The 12980-nt window shown below is 39.8% G+C and overlaps 1 protein-coding gene across 2 annotated transcripts in view; it reads right to left on the bottom strand.

The window, feature by feature from the left end:
- Window positions 1-12980, bottom strand: part of LOC120989100 (aminopeptidase O (putative)) — a 559812-nt gene that overhangs the window by 74582 nt on the left and 472250 nt on the right. The window lies entirely within an intron of this gene.

Here is a 12980-nt window from a genome sequence, read left to right on the forward strand (position 1 = left end):
AGGCACACTGCAATGTTCTGCTTTATTTTGGAAAAGCAAACATTTTAAAGCCATACATGACTTAAAGGGGCGCTTCCATCGAATAGGGGTATATATATTAGAGCGTTAAAAGTCCAAACAAAGAGAAAGTTAAACAGCCAGAGCAGGAAATGGAATACATGGAATGACTTCAAAAAATATATCCAGAAAACATTACGCCGTTTGCAAAAAATAAAAATACATAGAATAATTAGATTTAGGCCTCATGCACACGACCGTTGTTTTGGTCAGCATCCGAGCCGCCTTTTTTGCAGCTCGGATGCGGACCCATTCACTTCAATGGGGCCGCAAAAGATGCAGACAGCACTCCGTGTGCTGTCCGCATCCGTTGCACCGTTCCGTGGCCCCGCAAAAAAAATATAGCATGTCCTATTCTTGTCCGTTTTGCGGACAAGAATAGGCATGTCTACAATGGGCCGCCCGTTCCGCAAATTGCGGAAGGCACACGGGCGGCTTCCGTTTTTTGCGGATCCGTGGTTTGCGCACCGCAAAAAACAGCACGGTCATGTGCATGTAGCCTTAGGCTAAGATATAAACCCAGTATCTACCACCCCGTAAGATATGTGTTTATAGGCAATGGGGAATTTTGTCGCCAGATGAAAAACATGCCCAGGCTCACAGATATTTGAAAGTAAGAAAGTATGGCATCATGGTCTCAAATCCAAGGATAATTGTAATAACTGTCAAATTTCTAGAATTTAGAGTTTATTTTTAATCTACCTAGCTTGATAACACAACTTTTGTTTCAGTAGGAAAGCTGGGCATACACATTAGATAAATATTGGCTAGAACTGCTGACCCTCTAATGCAGGCATGGCCAATCTGAGGCTCTCCAGCTGTTGCAAAACTACAACTCCCAGCATGAGTAGACTGCCTACAGCCATCAGCCTGCAGCAGGGCATGGTGGGAGTTGTAGTTTTACAACAGCTGGAGAGACGCAGGTTGGCCATGCCTGCTCTAATGTGTATTAGGACCTTGATGAAGGTTGTCAGGATCGATAAAGATTGGGCAGTCAAATTTAAACTGCCCAATTCTTTTGTTCTGGGGGAGACACAAGCTTGTTCATCGGACAGAGAACTCATGTGTATGGGTGAGTAAACCTGGTAATACATATTAAATAATTATCGGACAAACCTGATGGTTTGGCAGGAGCGGCCGACCACTTAATATATGTGGGGGCCTCCCACATCTCCCCCAATGGCAAATATCATGGAGAGATAAGGATAGGACAGTTTGATTTCAACTTTTGTCAGACTTTCTTCTCTCTCTCAGTTGTAGGACATGTGCTTGTTGGCTGAATGAGCCCTCGTTCATCTAATATGTACGGCAAGGCTAACTGTGAAATCTTCATCTGTATATTACTGTTGAAAGGGCACAACTGAAATCTATTTGGTTTGTCACTCTAAAGAAGCATTGTGGCCTTTTAATGGAATCATATTGATTTTTTTTATCAGGTCTTATTTATTGTTTTTCATATGAGAATAAAAATGAAAGTATACAACAATCACAGTTATGGCAAATGTACAAGTACACATCAAGTACAGAATAAAGATGACATTTATCACAATTGTACACCGTCATACATTGATCAGTATAAAATCCCAATACCCCTCCCTCCCCGCCACTCTCCATTGCCCTTCCTCCCTCCCCCTCTCCATGTGGCCACATATCCTTAAAAGGAAATTATCACTCCAATATATTAGTCACTTGATATCCCATTTAAATATTACATCAATCTATTTCACTAATAGCTTCTTATAGCATCCGTACCTCTGTGTTCCTTTACCTCAGCCCTCCAAATCCCCTAAGAACTATACCATTCCAGATATGCAGCAATCTCTGAGACAACAGACCAGGGCCAGCCAGCCATGTCTTCCACTGCTTCTCGAATTTCTTTACAGTGCCTCTTTTTAATATGAATGCCACTTTCCATGGAAATCATGTGATTAACCATGTTAACCCATTCCGACTCAGTCGGAGGAGTCGGCTGTATCCAGTGCTTAGCTATGGATTTACGTGCAACATATATTAATTTAGCAATGGCTAACTTATGATCTGTAGAGACTGACTGATCTTCTACATACCCAAGATACCCAGTGGAACCTGTGGTAATTTAACTTCATATCTTTCTTCTATTTGCTTATATACTGCAGTCCAGAAATGCTCCAGTTCGGTACAGGTCCAGAACATATGAATCAAGTCTGCTTCCGGGGCAGTACACCGTGGACATTTAGAGTCCGCCCGCAGGCCCATCTTAAACATACGACATGGCGTCTAATATACACGGTGTAATAAAAACAGTTGTGAACGTCGATGCCCCACACTCAAAGATATTGTGGGTACTGCCCCCAAAATATCATTCCATTGCTCATCTGTTAACACTCCCACATCTCTCTCCCATTTTCCCTTAAAACCCGCAAGCGGATTATGCAGTTCTTTATCCAATAAAATGGCATATGCCATGGAAATTATCGTGCAGGAAAACCTGGCCTGTACCACTAAATTAATCACTGGCATTGAAGTCACTGTCAATGGACTTCCTTGTTCCTGACTCTGCAGGGCGTGCCGTAGCTGTAAGTACTGATAAAACACCCTGCCTGGCAATTGAAACTCTGCATTTGTTGAAAAGACTTAAGAGTCCCTTCTGAATAGAGTTGAGATATCCTAGTAACTCCAGCTCGTTCCCAATTATCAAATCCTTCTAGCTTAAAAATATCCCATAACCAAGAATTCCTCCAAATAGAAGTATATTTCGTGCATCCATCTATCCCCAATAATTCTCTCACCCTCCACCATGTTTTGTGTAAAAGAAGTAAGGTAGGTAATCCAGGAGAGCGCAGACGAAGTTCATGCGATTCCAAAGCCTCTACGAGGGATTTCTCTGATACCAATGACTGCACAATCAATCTTCTGGAGTCAAAATCACTACTCCCATCCTTTATCCCCCATCCCTGCATATGTTGTAGTTGTGCTGACATGTAATATACCCATGGATTAGGCAAGGCTATTCCTCCTTCTGTTTTAGACAGCTGTAACTTTGATAGTGCTATTCTGGGAGTCTTTTTTTTTCATATTAAATCTCTAAATATACTTTCCATTCTGTGAAACAAATATTTCGGGAGCCACACCAGTACATTATGCAAAACATATAATAATTGTGGCATTAAGATCATTTTGGCTAAATTGCCACGCCCCATAACTGAAAGGGGTAATTTAATCCATGTGTCTACCTTCCGCTTCATTTTCTCTAACAATGGGAGAACATTAGAGGTGCTATAATCATTTATATTGCGAGTAATTCATATACCCAGATATTTAAACATGTCTACACACGGGATCGGAACAACATTAATGCCGATTTAGTCCAGTTAATAGTTAGTCCTGAGTACTTCCCAAACTGGTTTATGATCTCCATTACTTTGACTACAGAGGTACCCACATCATCCAGGAATAAGAGCAGATCATCTGCATATAATGCTACTTTTTCCTCCACCGCTGAATATTTGAAGCCGTGAATCTGAGGTTCTTGTCTAATAAGAGCAGCCAATGGTTCAATAGCAATAGCGAAAAACAAGGTCCCCTGACTGGTCCCCCTTTCCAGCCTGAAACTATCAGATAATTCATTATTTACTAATTTTTGCCTCAGGAGCAACATATAATAACTGAACCCAGGACAGGAACATAGGCCCAAACGCCATACGCCTCAAAACAGCCCACAGGTACCCCCATTCGACACTCTCAAACGCTTTTGCAGAATCTAGTGACATCACCGCTTTGCCGAGGGGACCACCTGGTACTGCCTGCATATTAAGGAATAGCCTCCTCAAATTAACTGCAGTAGATTTAGATGGTATAAAACCTGACTGGTCTGGATGTATCACAGATGTAATAACCCCTACCAGCCTATTAGATAAGACTTTCGCTAGAATCTTCACATCTGTTGTGAGTAAAGAGATCGGTCTGTAAGACTCAAGTAGGGTAGGATCCGTTCCCGGCTTAGGGAGGACTACTATAGTAGCTTCATAAAAAGAATCAGGTAGCCGTCCCACCTCCTGCGCCCCCTTGAATACCTATAACAATGTAGGCAATAGATCCTCCACAATGGACTTAAACACCTCAGCTGGTAACCCATCTGGACCAGACGCTTTCTTGTTAGCCATGCCCCCTATTGCTATCTTCAGTTCCTTTAATTTGATAGGTGATTCAAGGCGGTCCCTCTCCTCTCCCGACAGTAACTTCAGGTTGATATGACGTAGATAGTGAAACACATCATCGTCGCTATACATTAGTTTAGTTTTATATAACTCTGCATAACGCTAATTAAACACCTTAAAAATGTCAGGGGTCTCAGTAACCAACACGCCAGAATTAATTCTCATCATGTGCACATAGGACGAATCCAGCTGTGCTTTGGCCACTGTCACAAAAAGATGACCCACTTTTTCGCACTCCTCAAAATATCATTGTTTCAAAAGGATTTTCGATTACATGCTTGTTCCATGCTATGCGCATTAAGAGCCTCCTATGCCTCTTTCCAATTTGCTAAAGAGGATGGGGAGGGATCAGCTATGTGAAGCATTTATGTCTCCAGTAGCCTGCGATTAAGCTCTTTCCCCAAAGCTGTAGTTCTTCTCTTAACTTAAGATATCTGTGCAATAAAAATACCTCTCAGAAACACTTTCAGCGTATCCCATATCACTCCCACTCCAGCTGACCCTTCATTGGTCTTCAGAAACTCCCTCAACTTGTTCTCTAACCTTCACCATATTTACCAGATTAATCCAGAAAGGATTAAATTTGCATCCTCTATGTCTCCCTCCTCGTGCCTTCCCTACACATAGACTGACAGGTAATATAGAATCGTCTGATAGCACTCTAGGAGCATAAGATGTCTGGGATACCCATGGTAATACTGCATATTTGCTTAAGGCCAAAACAATGCGCGAGAGAGAGGCATATGTCCTGGAAGCACAGGAATAACATCTTTCATTGGGATTCCTGACTCTCCAGACATCCACCATCCCCAAGTCTTCCAATAGCCTGCCAAAGGGGGTTCTAGAGCCAGCCGAGATCAGCTGCCGTACAGCCAACTTATCGAAAGCATTGTTCGCAAAATTATCAAAGTCTCCAAGTAGGCAGGTGTGACAAAGAAGTTGTAAATACCAACGCCTGGGTTAGAACTGCACTGGAAAATAGTGGAGGAATATATAAGAACATAAGATTTTTGGTCAATGTGAGACTTACACAGTTGAAAAGGTACATTTTGGTGAATTAAAACACTTATCCCCCTAGAATACGAGGAATAGACTGAATGGTACACCCATCCTACCCAACCACTACTCAACAAAGTGCAAAGTAGCCGAAGTCAGGTGCGTCTCTTGTAGACCCACAATAGAGGGTGGCAATGACAGCAACCGATTAAACACTGTGCTGCGTTTAGTGAAATCCCTGAGGCCCCTAACATTCCACGATATCAAATTCACAGTCCCCATAGTGCCAATGTAAGTATCTCCCGACTAAAGATAGGACACTTCTCCACACCTTTCCCAATATTTTGACAACTATAAAATCTATATGTAGGTGGGGCAGTTATACCGCACTCAACAAACAGACATGAGAAGATGAAAAAGGTGAACAGAATGTAAATCAGCACAATAACTAACGTGTATTTTCAACCATAATGCAACTAAGGTAACTCTAGAAAACTGAGCTAACAGAAGAGAATTTTGCCCCAGTATTAACATAGAATAGACATCGTAATATCAAACTCAACATCCCTTCCACTCCACCACCCGATGCCATAAAATAAACTAGGCACTTATAGCATTTATAGTCACCGCTCCTTCCCAGATTAGTCTGGAACCGCTTGACGTATCTGTTTTTCGTGGCTGTCCAGCCACCGCAGAGCATCCTTCGGTAAATCAAGAAAAGTAGTAGTGCCAAGCGCTACGACCCGGAGTTTGGCTGGATGAACCATGGAATAGGGAACTTGCAGCTGATGCAATCTTCTTTTGACGTCCATAAAAGACACCCTTTTCTTCTGGACCTCCATAGAGTAATCTGGAAACAGCAACACCTTGGCACCTTTAATATCCAGATTAGTTTTTTTTCTAGCTCTGCAAAGAATTGCATCTCGATCCTTGTAATGGAGGATTTTGATCAATACTCATCTAGGCGGTCGGCCCGGTGGGCCCTGTCTGGTAGAGACTCTGTGCTACCTCTCTACCGCAAACAGCTTAGATAGTATTTCTGTCCCAAATGTTTGACTTAGCTATGTCTCGAAATATATATCAGGATTGTTGCCCTCGGCCTTCTCAGGAACGCCAACTAGATGTATATTGTTGCATCTATTTTCTAGATCATCAGTTTTAGCCAGCTTGTATAGGCGGCAAATTATCTTCAAGACTACCCACTCTTCCTTCCACGGCTGTAGTATGCTCCGCCACTTTTTGGAGATCATGTCTGATGATAGAAATATCTTCTTTTATTCCACCCAGCTGGGCGTTCAAGATAAGTAATGCTGCATTGCATTGTTTAACAGTGGTAAAGACATACAAAATAGTGAGAGAGTTCGCAGACTATATATCATCCGCACACACTGCAATCTCCTAATCTGTGACAGGCAGGTTAATATCTGTGTGTGGTTCTTCTGGGTCTGGTACTGCAGCGAACTGCTCAGGGACAGCGGGATTGCGGGCAAATATTTCTAACTTAGCAGCCACTGCTTTCTGCCACTCATCCCTGTCGGCCCTATGCACTCTGGCTCGGCGCCATCTTGAAATTCAGGCCCGCAGCTCCCTTCTCCCTGCTTCTGCCGGCTGCGCCCCTTAGCCATATTTTCCTTCCCCTCGCTATGTTACCTACAGTTGAAGCAGGTATGTAGACCCTTTATGCAGGTCTAAATCGGGCCGTCAGAATTACTAGCAGGCGTATAACAGGAATATAGCGGCAGGAGCAAATCACAGCGTGTCCGCTCACATCACTCACTCGGCCACGCCGAATCATATTGACTTTAAAAAGCAATACCACACAGCTTCACTTGAAGCCACTTAGCTCGGGGAGGGTTCTATGAGACTAACCAGGCCTAAAAAATGTTCACTGAAGTAGCCCAAGGGAAACAATTAAAAAGAACCTTATACCAAACAGGAAGAATGTTTTATTTATATACGTGTGACAGTCCTCCTGCATGTCACATTACCAACATGGAATCCCTTCATTCGATGGTCAGCAGCGCATGTCGCAATTGTTGTGCTACTGCCATGCATTTCAGTCATCTAACACATCCAATACTTCAGCATTCATATGGAGTATTTTAAAACGTGTATAACCTTAAGCATGAGACTAACAACCTAGTAATCTAGCATATCTAAATGTTCTGTTCTTTTATGGGATTCACATATTAGATCTCACCGGATTGAAGATTTATTCGTCAAAATAAATTAAGTTTTTAAAAGCAAACACTTAATATTACATAAATGTTACGGTTCATCATAACTAGGAAGACAGGTCAAAGCAACAAGTATAGGAAGAGGAAAAAAAATATATTTTTATCCAATCACTGTTCAGGGAACTGAAGGGTATACAGTGTGATCAATCACCAAAAACATGTAATAGTTTAAATGTGATCATCAAAACTCCAGAGACTTAAATTGATGAGTCTTTTTTTTAATCAGTTGACATTGTCTGATTCCCCAAAAAACTGTAATACTTATCCCTTACTATTATTCTCATTTGTTGAATCTTAAAATATATTGAGTAAAGGTCTTTCAAATAGGTCAATAACTAACCAAATGAGAATTCATAAGAATGCTTGTTTCTGATCATCTCCCCTTGTAAACATGGCAGCAATAAGACGAAAAAAGGAAACGCTTGTTTTTCGGATGACAGCTTCATTTATTCAGGCCTAAAAATCATCATTGTCGGCAGCACATGTCCTGTTTGCACAATAATGAAACTGTATGGGGAATTCATTTTCTGGTTTTCCTCCATACAGTCTGCATTGTGAAGTGTACAAAGATTTCGGTTCGATGCTTGCTATGGCCAGGCATTGGTTAATGTAAAAGATCCGTTAGGCGAGGGCAACACACAGAAAGTTGCAGTCCAAAGAAGTATAGTATACAATCTTTTATTAAATTTCCATGCAATGCATTTAAGCACTGAAACAAAAGTCTGAATGCAGCCCCAGTCTTACTGCTTGCTGCCAACAGACTGCAAAAATACATTCAAAAGACATGTAAATATTTTAAGAAATGAGGATCATATAACATAGCAGGTGGGACACCGGGACATAGGTTGCTTACATGACCTAATCCATAAGTCTATTCTACAGACAAAATATACTCATGGATTTACATAAATGCATACCACTATCCCTGGCAGCTTTACGCTGTTGGCCATATCCATGTTTGCTTGGCCACCAGCTGCCCCAACACACACCCGCCTTTCTCATAAGATATACACTCTCATAAATGTTTATTGAGAGGGACGTAACTAGACACCTTTATTTGCACTTAGGGTGGCCATACACATTAGACAGAAGTTGGTTGATGGTTGAACAAGCAGTCATCTGGTGGATGATCTTTTTGCAGACACGGTCTTACACATTTTAGGCCATATTGGCTGTTACAGTTGTTCACACTGCCCATACACGTTCAGTGAAACCAGGTCATGGATGAAAGACCTTTCTGGGAATCTTCTTTCAAAAAAAGATCTTTGATTCATGAACAATCTTTCTTTGAATTGAAGATCTTTTGCCAACTATGAGATGAAAAGATTAAACATAGTTGACTTCTTTTCAAATGATTAAAACGATCGTTTGTTGTTAAACTTCAACCAATGAACTGTTATTTTGGTTGAAATTGTCTGCTACGATCAACTTTACACTAATGTGTAGCCTTTAACTCCTAGAGACCAAAAGTGTGTGCATCTTATTTTCCCAGACATCTGCCATTGTAGAACTGCTGGGAAGCCCCCTATGCACATTTGATTGTAGGCAGAGTCAGCTTTAGGCATGAGCTTATATACAGTAAACAACTCTTCCTCCTCACAGTTTCTCTTCATGAAATCTCTGTTATAGGAGTGACTTTTAACTGTATATTAGGTGGCTAAAGCATATTTTATCTATTAAATGATATGGAACTCCTTGACATAACTCTGGGTACTTACTTCATTATGGCATTCTATTTTTAGTATGAAAGTTCTTCTTTCATTGGCACAATGATAACAGGAAAAGGTCAATCTGTACTGGTGCTTTCTATTTGTACTTAGCATAACTTCACTATTATTTTTTGCTCAATTTCCAAAAAGATTACCTTTGTCTGCTAGCCAGAAACTAAAAAATTCCATCCCCCATCCATTTCAGTCTATCTCAGTATAATAAAACTATATCAAAAGGTAGCCTTTCTACATTTTTTGTGGTCTCATGTTTTACGGTCTCTGAGTGGTGTGATATGCAAACCAAAGACTGTGGTAGGTTTACCCATGAAATTCTGTATATTCTGGAAAACATTATTCTTTTACCATACTGCGACAAGGAAATCTTCACCTGATGGGACAGGACATAGCCCATTCAGATAAAGGCATGGACTTATCCATATAAATCACAGCCATGAAAAGAGCCTTTTTATACTACCCTCGGTGGCTGAATAGTAGCCAAGACTGTTGTTTCCTTGTAGAATGAAACCTCATTCTATTCTGAAATCACTTAGGCAAATGTTCCTGTTTCTGTGCTGCCTAGATAGCTTCTACACTGTAATCTAAATCAAGTCTTGAATGGTCCCTTTACATAAATAAATAATACAATCCATTTAACGGTAAAAGGATAAATTATACAGTGAGTTCGCTCTACAAATCTTTCAGTGCCCCCTGTCCACAAATAGTGATGCATGTTAATGTGGAACATAACTAAAAAACTATTGATCTCTATAGCAAGGAAATAATAACTATTCAATCTCTTCCAGTCATTTAGAACTCAACATAAAAAAGTTTTGTGAACAAACTGATGTAATAGTGAAGTATTAGAGTAAGTTCAGGAGGACTCAAGTAAAAGAGCAATCTTCAAAGGTAATCCAAATCATCAAGATTGAGAGTAGTCAATAGCTACAGCCAATGAATTTTGAAATTACAGGCCAAACTCTACATAATAAAACTTTGCTAAAGAAGCTTATAATGGTATGTAATGTTATTAAATGTCATACAGGATGAACGCTAAAGAACAATAGAATAACAATATAGTTTGGTATATCATTGATATACTTGATATATATTTTATTCCTTTTCTTCATATTTCTTTTTAATTTGACGTTAGTCTACCAGAAATTAGAATTTTTTAATCCCAAAAATAAGGCTCAATATCTAATTAAAATGATAAAAAAGTTAAAAAGAAAATATAATAGAGCTAGAGATCAAAAACGACTCAAAAGCTATTGATGTTGCTCATAGCTGACTTCTCCTATGCAGAAATAAAATGGAAATTATGACAGACCGTAGACTATTGGGCTCCAGATAAAACACAGCCCCAAGGCAATCATCTGCAACATCCCAAGAGTCCAGAATATTAAAGTCAAGTGGTGGTGGCAGGGCGGAGTATGAAAACCAATTGGATCGGTCCATGTATTCGACCGTGTAAAGTATAGGTTCACCTTAAATAAACCTACAGACGGGTCTGTATGAAATAAACCTATAGAAGGGACTCTATGAAAAGAAACTCCATAATATGCTTTCATTATCAGGGAGTTAAGATGTTAGGAAAATAATTTTTCCTTCTATTTCCTTGTCAGCTGATCGGCAGACCAAGCCCGTTTTACAACAGGTAAAGGCTGTTTTATGGCATCCTGTGTCTGCTACTACATAAAAGGAGAGAGATTCCAAAATAATAGGAATAAATAGGAATAAACATGAAAAGTTTTATCAAGTAGAATCTACATTTTAAATATCATCACATGGAAATTTGGTACAGATGATTGATCTTATTTATTTATTTTTTTACACATTCCTACTTTTGGATTCCCAAAATTGACCAGACATGCCACAAAAACAGTACTGACATCTTGGATTTTACCCGGAAACTCCTATTCTTATCATCATATTGTATGGAATAAATGAAAACCTTTAGTTTGATATTGCACTCCTTCATGAAATGCACACTGGCTGTATGTTGCGCCAGACACTCTTTTGTCTGTGTGCTTAAAAAGGCTTGGAGCCCTCACAAATATGATCTTAAATCTTCTTAATACCTCCTTGACTCCCTTAAAAATAATGAGACAAGTCCTTTAAATCTGCAGCCAAATATCTCCATTACATGATTGCCATGAAGTCTGAGCGCGCATAACTAAACTAACACCCTACATACAGTAATCCATTAAAACTTTACCAACTGGTTAAACAAAGACAACATTGTCCAGAGCATTGTGTGACTGCTTGGTGTTCCTTCTTTACTATGTGCACTATGGAAAGTTCACCACTAGCCAGACATGAAAGCACACACCAGATGCTTTACTAACAGATAGCCATACAAACCCAATATGAAATGCAGAAACCACAAAGCGATACTAGTAGGCACATAAAAATGTTCATCATATATCATCTCATCAGAGGAACTAACATAAATCAGGCATTTGCCATGATAAATGTATTGTTAAGGAACACCTAACCATGAAATGAATGAGTAAGTGTAGATTCACATGTAGCAGTTAAAACGGCATAAAAACCAAACTGGAAAATAAGGCTTGTGTCGTGGCCATGGTTTTGATGCAGTTTATGGGTGAAATATGCTACATTAAAGTTTAATTTGAACTAAGTGTACCCACATTGTAGTGCTGTTCTAACCACTCCTCAAACACTACGTGTGAATATACCCTAATACAGTGGAGCTATATATGACTTTATATATGAATTTAATGCTACAATCACAATAGAAGTTAGTATGAGAATATTCTGTGCATAAATAAAAATATAAAAAAAAAACTAAAAAGTGATTCCCCAATTTGTGCAAAAAAACAACAACAAAAACACCCAATTCCAATTGTCCACAGATTAATCTTTTTTGCTTGGCATTGTGTCCTGCACCAGTTCGACTTAAAGTGGTGGAAAAGTTGTTGCTGGAAATTATGAGAGGTGCCTGACTGAAAGGAGGGATGTTAGAGAGTGATAAGAAGTAAACCAAGGCAGATCTAATTATTGCGGCAGAGGAAACGACTTAGACAGGGAGTAAGTAATGGCTGTTTTAAACTTTTAATTGCACATCTTTGAGTCTGCTTTGGACCAAAAGTACTTCATTATGCTGCTTTAATCTGCTGCGCTCTGTTCCAGCGCTCGGGGCAGCAGACCAGCCTCCCTGTTGTTTCTGATTCCACAGCAAACTGACCAACTACAGATGGCACTGGGTGACTTGAAAAAAGTGTTAACACCTTCACTGCCCAGCGCCATCTCCCTATCATATAATCCAGACTAGCAGCTCGGTACAAGATATGGAAAGGAAAGATACGGAGTTCCGATTTCACACACAAAAATGACAATACATCAGCTTTATAAAGTGTGTAAAATAGAAAATGTCTGCGGGTAACCGCAAAAAGGTCAAATGCCCGATTTATAGCAATGGAAACCTTTTCTACTCTCCTGCTCCAGAAGCAGGTACGGTAAGTAATTCAATAATTGTTGACCAGGGCAGTATCAGGCAAGAAGAAATCCCAAACTATTGGGTGTTTAGAGGAACTTTTGAAATCCCATAAACTATAGGCTTTAGTGGCGTATGTAGATTTTAACACGGCTAGTAGTAGGGGTAGATGTCCTATAAGCATGCCACAAAGTCGCTTAATATCTTGGCAAATTCCAGCATATTCTGACTAAAATTTTATTTTACAACCTGAAAAAATACAATTTCGTATACGTATTAAGATAACATCTAATCTACACAATGCAAAATGTCTGTACTTAGCCACAGT

This window comes from Bufo bufo, chromosome 2 (genome assembly GCF_905171765.1).
Source record: "Bufo bufo chromosome 2, aBufBuf1.1, whole genome shotgun sequence".
In the NCBI taxonomy this organism is placed as follows: domain Eukaryota; kingdom Metazoa; phylum Chordata; class Amphibia; order Anura; family Bufonidae; genus Bufo; species Bufo bufo.